Here is a 23,255-nt window from a genome sequence, read left to right as displayed (position 1 = left end):
TGTCTGCCGTAATGTGTAAAAAGGGACGCTGTCCGCCGTAATGTGTAAAAAGTGGACGCTGTCTGCCATAATGTGTAAAAAAAACACTCAGTCTGCCTATCACAAAATTAAGGATGTCTTTGAAAGAAACATCCATGTTGTACTTAATGCAAGTGGTGGCTGTGGAACTTAGAAGTCACACTTTCATATGAAGGGCTGGGAAGTGGGTATTCGTCGGCGGCAGTAGGCTGAAACCTTGCACTGGCCCTGCCTGCAATTGACAGACGTCAGAATAAGCATACAGGGAGACATGCCACCCCCCCCCCCCCCCTCACCACACATACCTTTTTTTTTTAAAGTACACAGTAGGATTTATTTTTTATGGCAGGTGGGAAGCGGACAGGACTGCCTTACATTACACGTATATTACAAATAATTAACATGCACAGTGCAGACAACGGGACACTGGGGGTAGGGGTGAGTCTGTGTGATATTATGACGTCACGCAGTAGTTGCGCAGTGCTACTTTGGGAATGTTTTGATTATGCCAGATTTCTTCGTAGGGCCTGTCTAAGGGCCTCTTGGGACCCACGGGGCGCTAGGCGGGTGCCTAGGCTGCCTTGTGAGAAATCGCAGCCTGACTCTGTATACCAACCTCCTTTACAATGACACCACAAGATATACTCTCTGCAAAAAAAATCTTTGGAAAGATGTCTCCACACGTGCTAGCAAAGTCTTAGCTCTCCTCTGCTCCATTATTTTGAATATATCACCAGAAAGATGGCGCATCCAGTAGAAGTTATGGGAGAGTGCGTAGTGGTGGGGCGCAACATGCATGCTGTGACCTCCCCCCCCTCCCCCCCCCCAATACACACACACCCACAAACAAGCGGCAAAAAGGACTGAGAAATTTAAATCTGAATCTCCCACATATTGTGCATGTTCCCTGTAGCAACACTGGACCCGTCAGCAACGAAACACATTTGAAACTACTGGTTCAATTAAGCTATTTTTCATCAGCCAATTAAAACTAAACAGAAATGCTGCCTTCAATTGTATTGAACTAGATTGAAAGATAATCTAAAATTTCCCATTTGAACAGTGAAAATCTTTATTCTTATTGATGGCTTCAGTATTTGAACTAATTAATTCTGTTGATCTGTCTCCCGTGTTTCTATTAATATTCCGGTAGGACAAAAGCAATAATTAGTTTTGGGCGTTGTGCCTAATGATGGTGCATGTCGAGAATAACATTTGTATTTTTAAAATATCTCTAACTGGCAAAATGTGAATCATCTTGGTAATATAATTTTAGCAACTGGTGAACAATCCACTAAGGTTATAATTATCTATATGTTATTATTATGTGATTAATAAACATGATTAATGCTGAAACTCAAGTAGGGAGATTTACTAAACAGAAGGTTAAATAATCTACCGGAAATAACACTAGAATCACCAAACTTCTAAAATGTGTCTAAGTGCCCTATTCATCTTCTGTCACATTGTAACAACTGGAAACAGAACCCAAAGTAGCCTACAGCTGTTTTTCTCTACTGTACTGCATTAGATCACTTATTTCTTTATTTCTTTACAGTTTCTTATATAGCTCAGCATATTCAGCATATTCCGTTGCGCTTTACGTTTAGAACACTTATGCATATTTATTCCTAATACTATAGAAACTCCAAACAACGAGACTACATATTATTGTATTGTGGGAGCCAGTACAGGGGAATAAATATAAATTGTGCCATATTTTCACATTAATATGAAAAACATCAATAAGCAGTTTACACAGCCACGTATAGTATGGATGAGTCTTGACATGAGTATATGGCTGTGCCCTATATCAGGCCATATGATATGATATGAGGTCAGCCATCTACTAGTAACAGGATTTCTGAATTTAGTCCATCACCCAATCCATATCAACTAAGGGGTATATTCAATCAGCGTCGGATCCATTCCGACATGTATTTGTATGGATCTATTCAATCTCATCTCAATTCGACTTTTCAAGTCGAATTGAGATGAGGGACGCAGAGGAGGAGAGGGGGGGGGGAAGGTGAGCTGCGGGGAGACCAGCGGGGGACAGCCAGCAGGCAGACGGAGGAGATCAGCGCTACAGTAGCGCTACAGGAGGATGTCACACAGCCGCCCGACCTCACGGCAGTGTCCACCAGGCTCCAGCAAGCGTGACCTCACTTGCTGGAGCCGGGTGGACGCTGCCGTGAGTGGCGCGGCTGTGTGACATCCTGCTGCAGCGCTGTGCTGTAGCGCTGATCTCCCCTATATGCCCGGGGCTGTCCCCCGTCTCCCTACGAGCCCCCTCCGCCTCTGGGTCCCACATCTCAGTCCGTCACTTTTTTTATGTCGTACTGAGATAGTCGAAAAGGTCAAGCACGTGGATCAGCAGCTATTCCGCCGATCCACGTACTTTTCGACAAGTCGAATACCTCAACTTGTCGAAAATATTGAATAGGTGGGAGCCCCTTCCGACCTAAAAAAAGTCGAAAACTGACATATTTTCGACAGACGGCAGCTTTCAACATCAATTGAATATACCCCCAAGCATCTAATGGTTCAGAATTATTTTATTCTTATTCTTTATTTGCTCAAAAATATAGGTCTCTGACATGCTTATCGACATCACTGCCATCACTCAGACACTCCTACACGCTGCATTACAGTGGTGCAAGCATACTGGGCCTGAATATGACATAGGGCCTAATTCAGACCTGATTTTTTCTCTAATTGGCAAAACCATGTGCACTGCAGGTAGGACAGATGTAACATGTGCAGAGAGAGTTAGATTTGGGTGGGGTACGTTCAAACTGAAATCTAAATTGCAGTGTAAAAATAAAGCAGCCAGTATTTACCTTGCACAGAAACAATATAACCCACCCAAATCTAACTCTCTCTGCACATGTTACATCTGCCCCACCTGCAGTGCACATGGTTTTGCCCATTAAAGAAAGATTTTGCTATTGCGATCAGGTCTGAATTAGGCCCATAGTTGTAAGTGGGTTTTCAGACGCATCTCAGGGGTTTCAGCATACCTGCACAAGCAAGGAATAGGACTGTGCATGCGGCGAATCAAGCATACGCACACAGATGCAGACCACAGGTGCGGATGGATAGATTGGGCAGCTCTGTCCGCAGAATGGGCATTGCTGGGCAGTAATTGGGTGGCGACCATACATACTCATGAAACTGTTCAGTCTAGTGTGTGTGGGGGGGGGTCTTGGGCATGTAAGCCAACTTCAGTAGCGTGCTAATAGGGAAGGGATGCCTGTTTCAGACGGATCTCTTGCACCCGGCATGGATACTGATGACTATGGCTATTCTACATGCAGACGCATGGATGTTGGGCATACACAGCGGAGACACTCGCATTGATATCAGCTAGTTAGTAGGCTGCCGCGATCTGACGGAGAATCATCTGCACCCCCCCCATCTCAATCACCCCACTATTTTATGCACATTACCTGTCCCTAGCTATGTACTGATTAGACAAGCCTTAACGATCTGCATCAATATATTCCACTTATTTTAAAACATTGTAAAAAAGAATGTGGGGTAAATTTACTAAGGTGGGATTTATTAAATTTATTGAAGATGGGATGTTGCCCATAGCAACCAATCAGATTCTACTTCTCATTTATCTAGCACCTTCTAGAAGATAAAACCTGGAATCTGATTGGTTGCTATGGGCAACATCCCATCTTAAATAGAACTCCCATCTTAGTAAATTTACCCCTGTATACCTAGATGAGACAAAGCACAGTGGTCTTGTACACTCACAGGTGGTGAATAATATTGCTTCTTAAAAGTGTAGTAGGCAAAGCCTTGAACTTTGTACTCGCTTTCTCAGACCGTTTGTACCCTGTTTTCAAAGCCTCCCTGCAGCGTCCTGTACTATGGGGGTCATTCCGAGTTTATCGCTCGCTAGCTAGTTTTAGCAGCCATGCAAACACTATGCCGCCGCCCACTGGAGTGTATTTTAGCTTAGCAGAAGTGTGAACGCATGTGCAGCCGAGCTCTGCAAAAACAGTTTGTGCAGTTTGTGAGTAGCTCTGAACCTGCTCAGCGCTTGCGATCACTTCAGCCTATTTGTGTCCGGATTTGACGTCATACACCCGCCCAGAGAACGCCCAGCCACGCCTGCCTTTTTTCAGACACGCCTGCGTTTTTGCAAACCCTCCCTGAAAACGGTCAGTTGACACCCAGAAACGCCCCCTTTCTGTCAATCTTCTTGCGGCCATCAGTGCAACTGAAAACTTCGCTACAACCTGTGCACAATCACAACAGGCTTTGTACCCGCACGATTCGCGTGCACATTGCGGCCCATACGCATGCGCAGAAATGCCGCTTTTTATCATGATCGCTGCGCTGCGAACAACGGCAGCTAGCGATCAACTCAGAATGACCCCCTATGAACTAAAGGGGTGCTACCTTAGGACGCCATTGTATGATGTGGGGAGGATTGCCCCGGAAGTCTGCAGGACACTTTGAAGTTGACGCACAGTCAACACTTGTTATAAAATATATATGTATTGGTCCATCGGCCAATATTGTTTGTTGGACCAGCAGCTTTAAAGCGTGAGAAACAGGCTTCAGGAACATACTGTACTTACAATACCCAATATTACTTCTCGTCGTAAACATCTTAACAGATATAATTGCCCTTCATAGTAAATTCTAAGCATCTACCTACATTTAATCTTTATAATATTGCTCTGAGACAAAAAAAACCCATTAATGGACACAAGTATCAATTTATTTCTGAGTGCTGCATGTTTTATTGTAACAATGGGGGTAATTCCAAGTTGATCGCAGCAGGAATTCTGTTAGCAATTGGGCAAAACCATGTGCACTGCAGGGGAGGCAGATATAACGTGCAGAAAGAGTTAGATTTGGGTGGGTTATTTTGTTTCTGTGCAGGGTAAATACTGGCTGCTTTATTTTTACACTGCAAATTAGATTGCAGATTGAACACACCCCACCCAAATCTAACTCTCTCTGCACATGTTAAACCTGCCTCCCCTGCAGTGCACATGGTTTTGCCCAACTGCTAAAAAAATTCCTGCTGCGATCAACTTGGAATTACCCCCTTTGTCTGAGCTAAACTGAACTCCACACAGAGATGCATTTTCAATCTAGCAGTATATGTATCAGTAAAGAATTGTGTATGTGCAATAGGGCTATAATTATTATTGCAGGCAAGCCAAATGAAATGCAAATGACTATACAAATTCTGTCCCCTGGTGTTTTTGGTACATTTTTTTTTTTACAATACACCTGCACCTCTAATCTTGTTTCCCACATCGGGACTACTGCTGTGCAAACAGTTCTCTCATCGGCTGCCCTGGTTTTATGCCATCATCCGACAGCAGAAACGAACCCACACGCTTAGACCTAGGTGATCTCTCTGCTTTCCCATTGCTTGGTACGAGTACAGATCTCTCATTCCATATTCAATGCAAATACAGGGCAGCAGAATCTGGAAAATGCCATTATCAGCAATGCCTGCCTTATTTCCTTAAATGCCAGCACTAGTTGTGTTGATATTATCACTCTCCGTAATACACATTTGGCTTAGGATATTATTTTTGAACCTGTGAGTCTTTTATTACGTCTTGCTGTATGTGGTTGTGTCTATATTTTGCCTTTTTAAATGCTGTTTGAGTATTGTATACTCATTTTTATCTGTATGAATTAAAAGTTAAGTTTCATTGCAACTGTTGTCAGACTAATAAGCTTGTATTTGGTGTATACAAGATCAGTAAGAGTGCTCCCAAGATGGAAAGTCTTGTGCCGTTCTTTGACGGTTCCTTTGTGTGTTGACAAATAAAACCATTGCAGCACGTTGAAATAAAGTCTTAAAACAATAAAAGTAACATATTAAAATAAACTCTTACAATACAATAAGAAATAACCCAAACAAATACAATAAGTTGTAATAATAAATACTTTCTGCAGCTTTATTTCTGTCTGTGTGATCTTCTAGATGTGAACATAGATTATTCTGAAACAAATCATCTATAAATAGGAACTAGTTGTCTCCTGCTGTTAGTGTCACCCAAGTATTTGTATCCTGTGTGACAAGGTGGGTCACTTAGATGGCGAGTCAGAATTGCCGGAGAGCCTCTCTCCTCATTCTGGCTTGTGAGAATACAAAGCATTTCTGCAATCCTATGCATACGTTTTAACATGATTATGCCCCCTCCAAGCATCTTATCTGGGTTGTTTTGGAAGCAGGCAGGAATTTGTGGTTTTCTTCATAGCGACCACAAATAAACCAAGTATGACAGAATGGCTGCCTGCTATAAATAACCATTCCGGTGTACAGTTATATTAGGAGGTAGCTCGGATGGCATGATAATACCTAAGAGGCTAATCTTAGATGTGCAGTGGCATGAGATGAAAATAATTGTCTAAGAATAGCTGACCCAGAGGAGCAAGCTTGCTAAAGATATCCAAAGACTTAAGCTGCTTGTGCTTTAATTTATTTTAAAATAATCTTTAACAAGCTTTCCTTGAAAAGAATTTGTCATTTTCTATTGGGTGATTAATATTGATCAGCCGCATCCATGTTCTTATCCTAGGCCGTAGTATTGGAAATGTCAAACGACATAACCGCTGAGTAACAGTAGTTAGCTATGCATAATTAATGAATTACCCTAACCCTTTTCGCAATAATTAATTCTGTTGAAAATATCATCTGAACCGAGGATTAAAAGGGCTATGTTTCTTTGCCTGTGTCTTTATTTAGTGTCTGCATTTATGCAGTATTGCGTAGTTTCATTATTTTTTTTTACTCTAAGGCAGGAATTCAATTATTATAATACAGTACCTGCTATAATTAATGGGCACCCAATGGAGCAATTCAATTGTTCCAGTCGCCCACTAATTATTGCGTTTTTCGCTCCCATACAGACCGGGTTTAGCCCGACTATAGCAGTGGCCGTAACGCGAAAACAGCCATTTGGGTGTCCAAATGTGACACTTTCCACACATTTCTGTTTGCCGCCTCAGGAGACTGCAAGCAGAAGTGTCGGCGGTTTGCGCCTGAATGTTGCAACAACTGAATTGCCCATTACACAGAGCCACAGGCAAAACATTTGAATCATCCCCTGAGATTCTCATATTTTCAGTATTTTCACAAATGCACCTGTGAGTACTCTTAAGAAAACTTTATCGTATACACAGGTGATTTTGTGAAAATACTGCATTAATGTGTATATGGGCACCAAAGAAACTTCATCCTCAAATATAAATTCAGGGTAATAATAAAGTATCTGCTGATTTTCGGATGCTACCTCCTACAAGTCTCTGTGTAGAATGGGATGGTATCGGGATTCCGGTGCTTGGGATGCCGACAGTCAGAATACCGGCAGTAGCATCCTGACGCTCAGGAACACGACACCTATTTGGTAAGTAAACTACCCCTAACCCTCCTTTCCTGCAGCCTGACCCTAACCCTCCAACCCCCGCAGCCTAACCCTAAACCTCCCCGGTGGTGCCTAATCTTTTTCCCCCTCCCCGCAGCCTAAACCTAACCCTCCGCCTGCAGCCTAAACATAACCTCCCTCTCCAATGCAGCTTACCAGTATGGAGTCTTGGAAGACCTCCATTGGGATTCTGGTATTTGGGATCCCGGTGCCGGCATTTCGATCCATGATGGTATGCCTGGGTCTGCATTCCGAGCTGTGTCGGTATTCCGGCATCGAGATTCCATCTGATAGTATCTCGAACACCGGAGTCCTGACTGGATCCCTCTATGGGCACCTGTTTGCTGGCAGTTCTACTTGTAGGCTTGTCCTGAGCAGGATATACAGGGTGAGCCAATTAAAACCAGCCCACCTCAAGCCTAACTTTGCAGCAAAAATGTAGGGTACCATTAATACGGTAAGGAAAGACCACCAAGAAACTACTGCAGCACTTACTTTTATTTTCAGAAAAATAAATACTTAGTTCTGATATCAAAGACACGCACCACAAGAGAATGCCACCAAGAGTTGCACTACGGGCTTCAGGTGGTATGGTTTTAAGTGGTTCACCCTGTATAATATTGCAGATGACTGATGCAGCGAATGAGGTATTCTGTACCAGCAGGTACAACATGCATAAACAATAATGGCAAGAGGTAATCTCAGTATAGAAGGTGATGAATGAGTGGCTATTCAACAGAAATATTTCACTGCCAATGGGATCTCTCTGTCAAGGGTATATAATACAGGAATATAATGCATTCTGCTTTTGAAAACACCAGACCTCCAGATTACATTTGTCTTGGGGTAGGCTGGGAAAGTTGGAGCGTTTCTGATCTCATGGTCTCCCTGTGTGGCTCTCCTTTAGCTCCCCGATCCAGCACTAACACCTTGGTACATTTTTCTACAGCCAAAGAATTCTCAGTTCTAAACCCTCTGACTTCTCACCATGGACAGATTAACTAAACTACTGTATAAATCTGGATTAAGGCATATGTAGGCTTCAGGATAACTAACTTGTTATAATATATTGGATGTATCCTCCCCTTAGTGGAGGATATAGTCCAGATCCGGTAACCCTAATTATGGGCTACAAATATAATATTATTACTTCTTGACAGTGCTCCACCCAAACTTTTATATTAGACAGGGATACCGTCTAGACAAATAAGGGATACGTTTAGGAAAACCCTTGATACATATATACGTTTCTTCACAGATTACCTGAACATTTACCTTACCTCTAAAATTTATCATACCAGTTTACACTGATATAATATATATATTATATATATTATATATTATATATAATATATATATATATGATATAATACTACATTCTCTTTAGACTTATATTAGTATTTTTACTAATTTTACCATATTTGTTAGTAATACATACTGTATGCATATAATAATAACATTACTGGAATGCAATAAATTAATATTACAATATAAACAATATTACCCCTTACTCCCCCAAAAGTCCCCTTAGTCTCCTGGTCTTTATCAGATTGGTGCAGATAAGTACTAAGCTGTATGCTGTTGGGTATATATATGCATATATATAGTAAGTATTTCTTTGGATATTCAGCCCTATGTTATATCTCTGTAATATTCCCTGAATAAAGTCTCTTTGAAAAAACTCTTGATACAGGGCACTATATTTGGCAGATTTCCTCCGGTTACTTCACTGAACTTTGTTTAAAAGTATAATTATATCCTCCATTTTTTTTGCTACAATAGTAAAGTGGTATCTGTTATTTAAACTTTGTATCCTCTCTCTATGTGCCTTGTTCTCTGCTGGATTTGGACTAATCCCCGCTAGTTGTCACTGCTTCCCCACACTACTTATCTTTAGTAGAAGTTACTGTATCATATGAATATATTGTAACTGTAGTAGAATCCTAAACTACAGTTATTCTATCTCTGATATACTGCAATTGGTAATCCTTTGTTTTCTTTTTTTATCATTTATACAGGTTCCTCTAATGTATACCAGTCTCTAGCTTCTGGATCCTCCTTGGGTAAGTATGGGTAAATTAAAGTTTGCCAAAGTTAACAGTATACCAATGCATCCACTAAACCTTCAGTTAGTGTAAAAGTCTTCGACTAGCTAGATTAAAGTTCATGCTAGTTATACAGCATGGTTCTGTGACAGTGAATTAATATTATAAAGTCTAGTGGTGGTGGTATTTCAGTAGCTAAATTAGGTGGTGGGTGCAGTGTGGGATTTAGTCACAGACCTTAGATGTCTTCAACCACTGCTCCTGCTAGTGGTCCTTTTCAATTCTGGATGGCTCCGCCCCTTTTCTCTCCGCTGTCTCTCAGTTATGATGGATCAGATGCATACTGATTGTCCTCAACATCCCATCGCTCTCCCCCGCTTTTCTTATTTAGCTAGGATGCGAAGGATGATTGTCTTTGACTCTCTGTTCTTTTAGCCCACTAATTAGTGTCAGCTCTCCCCCGCTCTCTACATCAGCTAGGAGGCTGTTAACACCCGGGTAGGCGTAGTCGGGCTAGTAGGAGTATCACTGGTAACTGTCCCTCCCTTTCTTCTAATAGCTCCGGTCGCTGGCCGCCCCTCCTTCAGCCGATCCTCCGCATGAAGCCTCTCCTTCGGCTCGCCGGGAACTGTAATCAGCCAATAGAGAGTGTACGGGACCAGGCGCCTCCTTATCCGCTAGCCGCGCCTCTGATCCCCTCTCGTCCAGATGCGCTTCTGGAGCTCTCCCCGGCGGACGCTCTCTGCAGCTCCCGGGGTCTTCACTCAGCGGCGGCTCCCCTCTTCCGGGCTTCTTTACCAGGGTAAGTCTATTCCTCTCCCTCGGGCGCCGCTATGTTTACAGCACAGCTCTTTAGATGCAGCGCCGAGGAGAGAGAGAAGTAGACCCCTCCGTGGCTCACTCTAGACTGTCAATCGCCTCTAACTCCCCCTTTTTATACACAGGGGATCAGTCCTCGAGCCCCCCAACTTTCCCGCTCTCTCCTCGAGGCTCCCCTCACTAAAGACAGTCTCGTGCACATAAGGCCGTGTGCAAAGATCACCCATAGTCTCGAGCTCAATCTAATGCACATCTATTCATTACCTTTCTATGGAATAATAAACACCCTTTTTTTATTTACTATATGGATAATTGGATCACTACCTACCTCTAAAATATATTACATATATATTCTATTAAAACAATCCTATATATTATACTCACATAGTGCTTACATCAAATATATTAACCTTACTATACCATATAGTCATTTTCTATAGGTTACATAATGCATTCTGCTTTTGAAAACACCAGACCTCCAGATTACATTTGTCTTGGGGTAGGCTGGGAAAGTTGGAGCGCATCTGATCTCATGGTCTCCCTGTGTGGCTCTCCTTTAGCTCCCCGATCCAGCACTAACACCCTGGTACATTTTTCTACAGCCAAAGAATTCTCAGTTCTAAACCCTCTGACTTCTCACCATGGACAGATTAACTAAACTACTGTATAAATCTGGATTAAGGCATATGTAGGCTTCAGGATAACTAACTTGTGGGGGCTGCTACCAGTAAAACCGTTATCATGATGTGCTGCCAATGTTATTAAAAGAATAATATGTACTGTAGTTACGTCTGTTCACATTATGCCACACAGAAATCCTGCATATGTGCTATCCACAGTGCTATCCACATTGGTGATGTAGCTGTGTGGGGGGCCCTGATGTGGGGGGGCCCCTGGGCGACCGTCTCTGCTGCCCTGTTGTTAATCCAGCATTCCTAATGAGCTACAACAACATGAAAACCAGAAGTATGCTGAAATTCAGAGCATTAAAACCAATGGTCAAAAAGGGCCGGTATATGGCAGTATGCTGTTCATATACGTTTTTTCTTCTGCTTTGATTATATGAATACTAAATTCCATTGGTTTACATTTATCATACGGCCACTTCTAAATCTCCACTGCAACGCATTACAGCCATATCCAGTACATTGCTTCAAGATCCCAGATGTTCCAATGAACTAAACAGAGACACCAAATATTCACAAGTAAAAAAAAATATATATTTATTTTTCAGTTGTAGAATTATATGCAAATCCCCCACCCCCAAGTCCGAAATAAGTTCTAAACCTACACACAGCTACGTCGTGTTAGCAAAGATTAGGGGATAATGGGGGTGATTACGAGTTGTTCGCTCGCTAGCTGCTTTTAGCAGCATTGCACACGCTAAGCCGCCGCCCTCTGGGAGTGTATCTTAGCTTAGCAGATTTGCTAACGAAAGCTTCGCTAATTTTCTCGTAACGATTACCCCGCAGTTTCTGAGTAGCTCCAGACTTACTCAGCCATTGCGACCAGCTCAGTCCTTTTCGTTCCTTGTTTGACATCACAAACACACCCAGCATTTGCGTAACCACTCCCCCGTTTCTCTAGCCACTCCTGCGTTTTGCAACTCGAACGCCTGCGTTTTTCCACACACTACCATAAAACGGCCAGTTTCCGCCTAGAAACACCCACTTCCTGTCAATCACACTACGATCAGCAGAGCGATGAAAAAACTTCATTATATCGTGAGTAAAATACCTAACTTTTGTGCTAATTTACTTGGCGCAGGCGCTGTGCGTACATTGCGCATGTGCAGTTTGCAACTAATCGCTCCGTAGCAAAAAAAATAATGAGCGAACAACTCGGAATGACCCCCAATATGTTTAATGTCACAAATAAAAGCCATTTGTATGATGTAAGCATTACATAATGAAGTACTTGTCGTGCATTACATAATGAAACACTTTTGAACGGAGTGATGTTACACAAATGCAGAGGACCTAGAGCTAAATGTACAATGCTCAACCAGCTTAACTAGTGCTGCTTTCACATCGCAAAACCTGCTTTTGAAACGGTTCTTTAAACGGTTCTTAAAACGGGTCTGAGCAGTTAAACCCCCTTCACATCGCATGTTGTAACCAGTATATTACCATTTCATTACCGTTTTGGTACCTTTCACATTGAACCCGTTTCTCCCATACAAAACAGTGGTTGTCATTTTAAATGTTTATTTCCTGCTTCTGCCTGGTGAGATCACACATGGAGACAGCCTATCACTTTCTGGGGCTTGCAAATACCGTTTCAGACCCTTTCACACTGCACAATTAAACGGGTCTGAAACGGGTAGGACCCTGCTTTTTTACAGTTTCAAAATACCAGTATTTTGTAAACGGTAAATTGAAGGTGACCCTTTCACATCGCAGCTCGAACCGTTTAGGAAGCCAGTAAAAATGGCAAATTACCGGGTACAAGCTGCGGTGTGAAAGGGGTATAGGACGGACCCAATTCTGATGGTTGGTGGTGATCAGTGGCAAAAGTAACTAGTCTAAGCTTCATATGCTCTCATGTATTAAACAACACACAGTATGAAGAAGCACACTAGCTTCATATAGTGCTCTCCAACAGATGAAGGGATCAGAATATTCTCTTAACAGGAGGATCACATTTAATGTTGAAACACAGTCAGCACCATTATCATCACACAGATTGTGCAACAAATGTTCAAATTAGACATGATGGAACAAAAGCACCAAACCTGCACAATTATTATTCCACAACAAACCCACAGAAACACGCACTGCTGATAAATGCATTTCATTATAATAGTATAGATTGCAATAACTATGCGCTACCCATTAGCATTGTATGTGTTAAACACTTTTCAATTATGTGAAATTGATTGAAGAAGTATGATTCTTTAGGTAAAAGATTATTTAGGGTTTAATCACAGGGAGGAAACGCACATATATTACAGCCAGCTGGCTGCATGTCTGGACCAGATCCATTAAACATATTTAAATTGTTTCAGTCAATGGTTCCAAAACTTAGTCCTCAGGTAACTCTAATGGGCCCTACAGATACGGCGATCCGCCGCCAAGCTGCCCGACCGCCGATACAGCAGATGGGCGACCCGGTGGGGGGGGCAGTGACAGGGGGAGTGAAGTTTCTTCACTCCCCCCGTCACCCGGCTCTATAGAACTGCCGGCAAATATGGACGAGATCGTCCATATTAGCCTGCATGCACAGCCGACGGAGCACCAGCGATGAACGAGCGTGGGGCCGCGCATCGTTCATCGGTGGTGACTCCATACTCAAAGATATGAACGTTATCTCGTTCAATAATGAACGAGATCGTTCATATCTTTGAAGATTGTCAGCCAGTGTGTAGGGCCTAAAACAGTGCAGGTTTTAAGGATATTCCGTTCCGTTGCGCTTTACAATTGGAAACAACAATAAGACAAACTGGGTAATAACAGACAGACATAGAGGTAGGAAGACCCTGCTCGCAAGGTTACAATCTATAGATGCTCAAGCATGGATATCCTTAAAACCTGGGGCCTAATTCAGATCTGATCTCAGCAGCAAATTTGTTAGCAAATGGACAAAACCATGTGCACTGCAGGGGGGGGCAGATATAACTTTTGCAGAGAGAGTAAGATTTGGGAGGGTTATTTTGTTTCTGTGCAGGGTAAATACTGGCTGCTTTATTTTTACATTGCAATTTAGATTTCAGTTTAAACACACCCCACCCAAATCTGACTCTCTCTGCATACGTTATATCTGCCCCACCTGCACTGCACATGGGCCCTCATTCCGAGTTGATCGGTCGCAAGGCGAATTTAGCAGAGTTACACACGCTAAGCCGCCGCCTACTGGGAGTGAATCTTAGCTTCTTAAAATTGCGACCGATGTATTCGCAATATTGCGATTACTGACTACTTAGCAGTTTCAGAGTAGCTCCAGACTTACTCTGCCTGTGCGATCAGTTCAGTGCTTGTCGTTCCTGGTTGACGTCACAAACACACCCAGCGTTCGCCCAGGCACTCCCACCGTTTCTCCGGCCACTCCTGCGTTTTTTCCGGAAACGGTAGCGTTTTCAGCCACACGCCCCTGAAACGCCGTGTTTCCGCCCAGGAACACCCATTTCCTGTCAATCACATTACGATCGCCAGAGCGAAGAAAAAGCCGTGAGTAAAAATACTATCTCCATTGTAAAATTACTTGGCGCAGTCGCAGTGCGAATATTGCGCATGCGTACTAAGCGGAATTTCACTGCGATGCGATGAAAAATACCGAGCGATCAACTCGGAATGAGGGCCATGGTTTTGACCATTTGCTAACAAATTTGCTGCTACGATCAGATCTGAATTAGGCCCTTGGACTGTTAGAGTGCCCTGAGGACCGAATTTGGGAACCACTGGATTGAGACATGTTTGATGGTTAGTGCAGACTCCTAAAATGCACAGCAAATTTGGGACAGTTTTTGATTACTTGGCTTGTGTGTTTCCCGTAACTCAGTGTTTTCACGGCACCCCTAGATCAAGAGTTTCTTATTGAGAAATTTAGAAAGTAATATTACATTAAGTAAATTGTGTTTATATGTTATCCTTAGGTTTAATTGTGTGGTGAGGGACAAGATTTGCTTCTGTTTGTCCACATATTTTATGATTGGCAGCCACCAGCACTGGTTTTGTCTATTACATTGACCATAAATAATTTTAATTGGTCCTGGACCACCAACCCAGGGCACACCTGCAAGTGTCCCGAGGCACCCCAAGGTTCCATGGCACACAGTTTGAGAACCACTGCCGCAACTTAAAGCAGGCGGGAGATACCCTTGACACAAGGATGGTTAAATTGGGGTGGAAATGAAGATGGAAATAGGGGTGAAATAAGAAATAAAAGTAATCAGTGCTGGATAAACAGGAGATCTAATATAGGTGAGGCTCCAGGACCAGTTTACAATAGGTCCTGAAAGCTACAAGCACAATGGAGTCAGATGATCAGAACAAGAAACTTGTAGGCCTCCCTAAATCTGGTCCTGGGTACTGTTTTAGAACTGTGGTGATAATAGTGATTATTAAAAAAAAAAGGCATCACTAGGACGGATAAAGAGAGGGAGTAAAAGAGAAATAAGTACGTTCAATGTGCCGTTAAGGCAGATTTCATTTTCCCCTTTTCCTACGGATCATCTATTTTATTGTGTCAGCTTTACACGTTTACATTACTGCATCTCTTAAGGAGCTGGTGCTGGAGGAGAGGGAAGGGGCAGCTGATCAGATAGGAGGATGGGATAAATGGAAGGGGAGGTTGATGTAAGTGATAATCTAGTGTTTTAGCTGCCAAGAAATGACACCTGCCGCGGGTATTGTAAGAAAACAGAGGTTATGAGGTGAAAGTGGATGAAATGGATAAATGATTTAGGTGACAACAATAACATACGGCCACACGTATATGTTTCTGTATAGAAGATTAAAATGCTGCTGTTTCCAACCTGATATCTACAGTCCGCACATAACAGTGTAACAGAACATCCATAGATTAGAAATACAATGCTGATGTACTCAACGCTCTTTCTCCTTTATCATATAAAAAAAAATCATGTTCTTTTATTTATTTATTTTTGCTGTAAAGTTGTATTGTACAATGTTCATTTGTAGCTCTCATTAGCGTAGCACTGATGTGTAGGTGTTGCTAATTATATGACTCGTAGATTGCATATTCTAACCACCCTGTTGATAGGAAAAGCCTTTTCAGTAAAAATTGAAGAAGGGAAAGCAGTAATTATGGCAGCAGCGTTAGGAAAGTGGCGCTTTGCGTGACACAAAATGTAAATGAAGAAAGATTTAGAAGCTTGTCTTTATAAGAGGACATACACATTCCCAATGCTGCAGAAACATCTTTTCTCAATGAACCTGTCTCACTCATATGATTTGTTTAGTTCTCGGTGTAATATTAAGAGATATCCACTTGGACAGGACGCCACTAACCCAGGAAGCACCTTAGGGGGGAATCACCCTTTACATTTATGCTTACCCTCTTACACTGTGCCCCACACCCCTGCTGCTTACCTTAGCAGTTAGGTGGTGGGGGTAGCATCACCTCCACCTGGGACTGTAGTATGGTGCTTGGCTGTGACGTCATATACATGCACCCAGGCATAGACTGGGGCCTTAATTTGTCCCTGGCAAAGGAGCACGGCCATGCCTCTATGCGGTGAATCACAGAAGCATGGCCTCATGACACACCCTGTCTCTCTTCATGCCAGGCTTTCGGCAGTCGGCCCATCAAGCCACAGGCCCTTCTCGCATTTGCGAAAGTGTTAGATGGCCAGCCTGGTCCTGCATTAGGGATTGACATTCGAAGCCTGGCACTGAATGGCTGCTTGGCTTCCGACATCAAATTAAGTGATGGGATGGCTACTATGCTACTAGCCAACACCTCACAGCCATTTCATGGTATAACCATCGATGATTTTAGGCTGGGCATGAGCAGAAGCATTCAGAACTTCACACGTGCACATTAGCTGAGCTGTGGACACCATGAGCCTAATTCAGACCTGATCGCAGCAGCAAATTTGTTAGGTAATGCAGGGCCGTCTTAACAGCAGTGTAGGCTGCTGGGCACAGCAATGCACTGGGCCCCCTACCCATCCTCCAGCGGTAGGGGTGGGGGGTGCTAACAGTGGGTGGTAGGGGGTGTTCTATCTTCCACTCAGCATGTAGGACCTGGAGCAGTAATTTCTGCTAATTACTCCTTTTCTGCACAGATGGGGCTAAACTGTAGAAGGGGGCATTGGGCTGAATGAAGAAGCACTGGTACATGACTTCCATGGTGGTACCGGGTGTTTAATACGTAGGGAAGGGATGGATAGTGGAGTGGGCTTAATATTTATCATTTTCCGGTGGGAGGGCAGATTGCTTGACTGCAGATATCTCAAGTTTCTGAATATATATATTTTTAGCTTTGAATGGGATAAAAACCTAGAGAGCCCCACCTTTCAGAAGGTTCTGGGGACTTGGGGATCAGGGTTCAGGAGCCAGAGCAATTCACCAACGAAAATCTAAAACTGCATATTAGGTGTGTGGAGCTGGAGCAGGGACCAGCTGCTTGAAGGCTGATATCTCTGGTTCTGGGCATAGTAGAGACAAGCTGCCAGTGTCGACTAAAAGGGGAGAGACACAGCTTTTGGATTATAGCTTCAGAAAAACTCTAAATCAGACAGAATCTGAGATATCTGGCTGGAAAGAGCAATTAACAGGCTTGGATGGGGACCACTGCTTTCAAGTCGGATATCTCTGGTTCCCCAGGGCCGATTTTCAAAAATCTGGTACCCCTGGAAAGAGGGGACCCTCGGCTATCAGCCTAGGGCTATTATACTCCTGGGTCCCTTGGGCAAGAGCCCATTGAGCCCATACGAAAAGACGGCCCTGAGGTAATGGGCAAAACTATGTGCACTGCAGGGCGGGCAGATATAACATGTGCAGAGAGAGTTAGATTTGGGTTTGGTGTGTTCAAACTGAAATCTAAGTTGCAGTGTAAAATTAAAGCAGCCAGTATTTACCCCGCACAGAAACAAAATAACCCACCCAAATCTAACTCTCTCTGCACATGTTATATCTGCCTCCCCTGCAGTGCACATGGTTTTGCCCACTAGCTAACAAATTTGCTACTGCGATCAGGTCTGAATTAGGCCCCATGTAATTATTGGTGTCCAAGGAGTTCTGCCCGGTATCCCAACGTTTTAACATTTTGGATTGTCCCTACCATCCCTCACCCTCAGGGAGCTGCGAACGTAAAAATGTGAGTTTGCGCTGCCTGGTTTAATGCGAGTTTCTAATTGTATTTGCAAAATGAATTTGCAATGCAAATTTGCAGAGAAAACGACTACTTGCAACTTTGCAACTTGCATTCTGCAACTCAAATCTAATAGGATTGACCCCTATGTCTGTAACTGCTCAAAAAAATATGATTAAATAATATATTTTTGTTACTATTACTAATTTAAAAATTTGGTAAAATGTTCAGAAGGAGACACACGATATGAAAATATAACTGGAATAATCTATAAAAATCTAAGTGGACTTTGCTTAGCCCTGCAGTCAGTGGTACCAAGATGGGGGGGGGGGGGGGGGGGGCAGGTACTATTTACCCGGGCCCTGGTCTGATGGAGGAGCCCAGAGGGGGTCCAAGTCCCAACCCCCCTCCCCTTAACTGGCAGCAGCACTTGCAGCTCTTCTCCTCAGCATACATGCCGCTATGTGCTGGGCTGCAGTGTGACCAGGAAGGCACTATTAATTGTGCATTGTCACGCCTCCCATGATTAGACCACGCCCCCTTAAAGGTACCTGGGCCGGCCAGGCTCTCTACTGACACATAATATGATAATAGTCTACAGTCTCAACTAATTACATTATTATTTCCACATATTTTTATAACACCTACACTTAGGATAGATCAAACATTCAAAGTCATTACAGATTATCCAGTATGTATTGGCAAAATGGGAGCCCTCAGGCCAAACTTAGCATTGAGGTACTGTAGCATACCTCCCAACATTGGGAGATGGCAAAGAGGGACTCCCTGGTGCGAGAGGAAAGGGGGTGTGGCTTGCGTGAGTGTCGCGATCGTGAGCCATGCCCCCGTTTTCTATCACTGTGGGGGCATGCCCAGTGCTCGATGAGCTGATGACATGCCCCCAGTCCCTCTGTCTCCCGTGAACAGACGCATGCACACAGCGTCTATTCCCTGCTGCTCTGCTCTCCAGAGCAGCGAGTGACAGGAGCCTCCCAACTGCCCCCCTACCACCACCACCACCATCGAGGAACACTACAGCCCGCAGATGGGACAGTCCCAAAAAAACGAGGACTGTCCTGCGAAAATCGGGGAGGTATGCTGTAGACAAAATTCTAGTTTAAATAAACCCGTGATCATGCACCACCATAAACCTTTCCATCAGCCCATTTGCACGTCAGATAAGAAGGCATTTGAGCAGACGCTGGATATCAGGGACTGAGATCTTTGAGCTCTTCCAAGAGAATCTCAATGGAAACAGATGCAGAATTATATGCAAAATATTGTCCCCACAATTTTTCATCCCTGGCAATATCACTAATATTTAACATGAGCACCCTACATGCGTACTATTGGGGTATCCAGATTCATGTCAACGCCATGGCAGTGATGATGTAATTTGCAGTTAGTAAGTGGGCATGATCTGGGTGGATTCCCAGGTCTCCCCGAAGTCCAGGAGAACACCCTGAAATTTGGGAGTCTACCAGACATTCGAGGAGAGGGGGCAAGTATGATTTCCATAGCACTACTAGTACACCTTCCATTGCTAATTCTCAGAGTCTGTTTATGTACAGCTAACAAGTGTTGAACAAGGCGGTAAATACATCAGAACTGTGCTATATGTAGTTATTTCATGAGCGGGATGAACTAAGCATCGCAGCCGTATTGCAGTACATCCCGCCACACATTGCATACATACTTTCCGTGTATGTACATACAAATACAAGCCCTCCCAATGAGAGCCGTCCTTTGCGCTAGAAGAATTTCCAGGTTTAGGACCCGGGAGACATTCTGCACATGCGCAGAATGATGCGGCGGCCGCGGGAGTTGCTTGGGGGGGGGGGATTCTATTGGATCCCTCTCAGTAGAAAACCCAATAAGATGCCCATAGGCTTCTATTGGGTAACACCAACAAAAGCTGGCATTACCAGAGCTTGGGACATATAGGAAATTCGGCCAAATTCCAAAAATGGCAGTTATCAGGGGTTTGGCCACATTTTCCTTTTAGTACATCCGGCCCCATTTATGAAGGAGTGGTGCCTGACATAACAAAACAGTATCACTGTAAATTGTGTTCAAGTGTTTTTAAATGGGCCATTGAATCCCCAAGGAATAGCCATATTTTTCCAGCAGCTCACCTTTGTAAGCATATGCAATATATTAAAAAAACACAATTATAAAAAGGTATCCGTTCAGATGGTCGACCATGTTATGGTCGACAGTCATTAGGTCGACCACTATTGGTCGACATTGACATAGTCGACATGGACACATGGTCGGCACATGAAAATTGTCGACACATGAAATGTCGACACATGAAAAGGTCGACATGGATTTTTGTACTTTTTTTTCTTTTGGGGAACTGTTCCATACTTTCCGATCCACGTGGACTACGATTGGAACGGTAATCTGTACCGAGCGAAGCGGTAGCGGAGCGAAGGCACCATGCCCGAAGCATGGCGAGCGAAGCGAGCCATGCGAGGGGACGCGGTGCACTAATTGGGGTTGCCAGTCACTTTACGCAAAAAACGACACCAAAAAGCTAAAAAAAACCATGTCGACCTTTTCATGTGTCGACCTTTCATGTGTCGACAATTTCCATGTGTCGACCATGTGTCCATGTCAATGTCGACCAATAGTGGTCGACCTAATGACTGTCGACCATAACATGGTCGACCATTCATACCGGAACCTTATAAAAATATAAGCCTTGTTACCAGCCAGCAACATGAAAATAAACAGGTGCCTCACTGTTCCAAAATGGGTAAGTAAAATAATGGCTTAATCAAAAAATAAAGCTGTGGGCATTTAATCAGTGAAGACCCCATACTTTGCATTACAAATTACAGTACTGTACATCTCTCCAGCTAATATTGCTATGCCAGGATATTTGCATTGGGAATAGATGACTGATCTGGGAAGTAGTCGGTTACTGACAACAACCCAAAGTGACAGCTGACTTCTGGCCATTATTTCACACATTCTGCCTATGATGGAATTGTGCTGTTTGTGTGACTAAACAAATACTGATTAAGTAAATTAACTGTTGAGTGCAATAACAAAATAGTTTCAGTATGGTGCAAACTGTTACAAAATGTCAACATGTGCAGCAGAATTTATTGCAGCGAACAGGTCACCATGGCACAGATTATTTTGCAGGTACAGTATCTAAAAAAAATACCCTGGGCTATTCACACATAAACTAGTCTGACATCTGTTACAATAATGCACAGGTTATCCACATAATCAGAGATCTGTCCCAATATAGCGCAGGTGCTCAACTTAATCCATGCACCATTTGCTGCAATAAACTCCGCTCCACCTGGATAGGAGGGATAAACGTGGGATAAATAGATTTCTATAGACTGATTTCTACAACTGATACACAACCAAACATGTATTATTTCAGTTTAGAATTTATTATGTATTGCTTTTTTTGTTGTTGTTTTTTTTGGTACAAACAATTATTTTTCTGGTTTCTATCCAAGTGCCGCACAGACAACAGAACATCACCAGAGCCACGGAATAGTTACTCTGCATAACCAGTAAGATAACAACTGCAACAGGAATGGCTGTCATTAGCTCTGAGAGCCACAGACTCTTCATATATTCAGCTCTGTGTTGGATGTTGTGTACATAGATTTTTCTCAAATCCTACTAATAATAATAGTGGGACAAGTCACTAAGGGGTCTATGTACAAAGAGATAAAGTGGACAGAGATAAAGTATCAGCCAACCAGCTCCTAACTGCCATTCTTCAATGACAGGGGCAGATGCATGATGCTCCGTTATGGGGGAGAAGTGGTGTTATTTGCACTCATATGGCTTTTCCCCCATGTATGACTCTGGGGACATGAGCAAGATGAAAGGGGCGCTATGTGCCCCTGTCAATTTTGGCTCCGCTGTCTGTAATAGGCCCTACACACTGGCCGATTTTCTGAAAGATATGAACGATCTCGTTCATAAATGAACGAGAACTCGTTCATATCTTTCAGTGTGGAGACTCCAGCGATGAACGATGCGCGGCCCCGCGCTCGTTCATCGCTGGTCTCCCGTCGGCTGTGCATGCAGGCCAATATGGATGATCTCGTCCATATTTGCCTCCACTTCAATGCAGCCGCGTGACGGGGGGAGTGAAGAAACTTCACTCCCCCCGTCACTGCCCCCCCCGCCGCAGGGTCGTTCGTCGGCCGTTTCGGCCGTCGGGCACCTCGGCGGCGCATCGTCAAATGTGTAGGGCCCCGTAATAGCGCACTGATGTAAGAACAGTCAGTGGCACTGACCGTTCCGACACCTGCAACTATTGATTTCAACAGCTGCAGGTGTTGTTGCCCCAAACACAGCCGCTCTTACTTGGCTGCAGCTACCGGCTCCGGACTGTGCACGGGAGATTTTGTGATAATAGCGAGATCTTGCGCATGCGCACTAGAGCCGGCTGAGAGGGGAGACACAGAGCATCAGCACTAGACTGATGTGCTGTTGGGGGCTGACAGGGACTGCCGGGGGGGAGGGGGGTGCGGGGGGGTGTTTACTCCCCCAATCAGGCAAACAAGATGATGATACATCTTGTCGCTACTGCTTCCTGCTTCACCTTTGTATAGAGGAGAAGCAGGAAGAGAAATAGCGGCACCATCAGTGACTAGTAGAATATTTACCCTACAGCCTGTAACGTGGCAGTAAGGAGCTGGTTGGTTGGCACTTTATCTCTGTCCACTTTATCTCTCTAAGGGGTCTATGTACTAAGCCTCGGAGAGAGATAAAGTGGAGAAATATAAAGTACCAGCCAAACAGTTCCTTACTGCCATGTTACAGGCTGTGTTTGGAAAAAGACAGTTAGGAGCTGGTTGGTTGCTACTTTATCTCCATCCACTTTATCTCTCTCTCCAAGGCTTAGTACATTGACCCCTATGAGATTTAGTGCATAAACCCCTAAGGGAGATTTATACAAGCTTGGAGAGAGATAAAGTACCAACCAATCAGCTGCTAGCTGTCCTTTAACAAATGTGTTTGAAAAATGTCAGGACCTGATTGGGGATGTAGGCAGGATCCCGGCAGACACCAATCCCAATGGTTACGATACTGGCTGCGGAATCCCGATACCGATGAATCCAAAGGGTGAGTATTAAGGTTAGTGTTAGGCAGCCGGGGAGGGTTAGGCACTGCGGAAGGGTCAGGCTGCCGA

General features: G+C 43.7%; 1 protein-coding gene and 1 long non-coding RNA gene across 5 annotated transcripts in view; one reads left to right on the top strand and one right to left on the bottom strand.

Annotated features, from left to right (window-relative positions):
- Positions 1-11,048, top strand: part of LOC134928857 (uncharacterized) — a 57,318-nt gene extending 46,270 nt beyond the window's left edge. The window contains exons 2-3 of the long non-coding RNA XR_010178073.1: positions 9,455-9,499; positions 10,041-11,048. This is a non-coding gene — a long non-coding RNA (uncharacterized LOC134928857). The remainder of the gene's footprint in view (positions 1-9,454; positions 9,500-10,040) is intronic.
- The window catches only part of HDAC9 (histone deacetylase 9), a 1,168,275-nt gene that overhangs the window by 319,630 nt on the left and 825,390 nt on the right, over positions 1-23,255 (bottom strand). The gene's annotated exons all lie outside the window — the stretch shown is intronic.

Source organism: Pseudophryne corroboree, chromosome 5, assembly GCF_028390025.1.
Source record: "Pseudophryne corroboree isolate aPseCor3 chromosome 5, aPseCor3.hap2, whole genome shotgun sequence".
NCBI classification, from domain to species: Eukaryota; Metazoa; Chordata; class Amphibia; order Anura; family Myobatrachidae; genus Pseudophryne; species Pseudophryne corroboree.
This window is presented reverse-complemented; position numbering and strand designations above follow the sequence as displayed.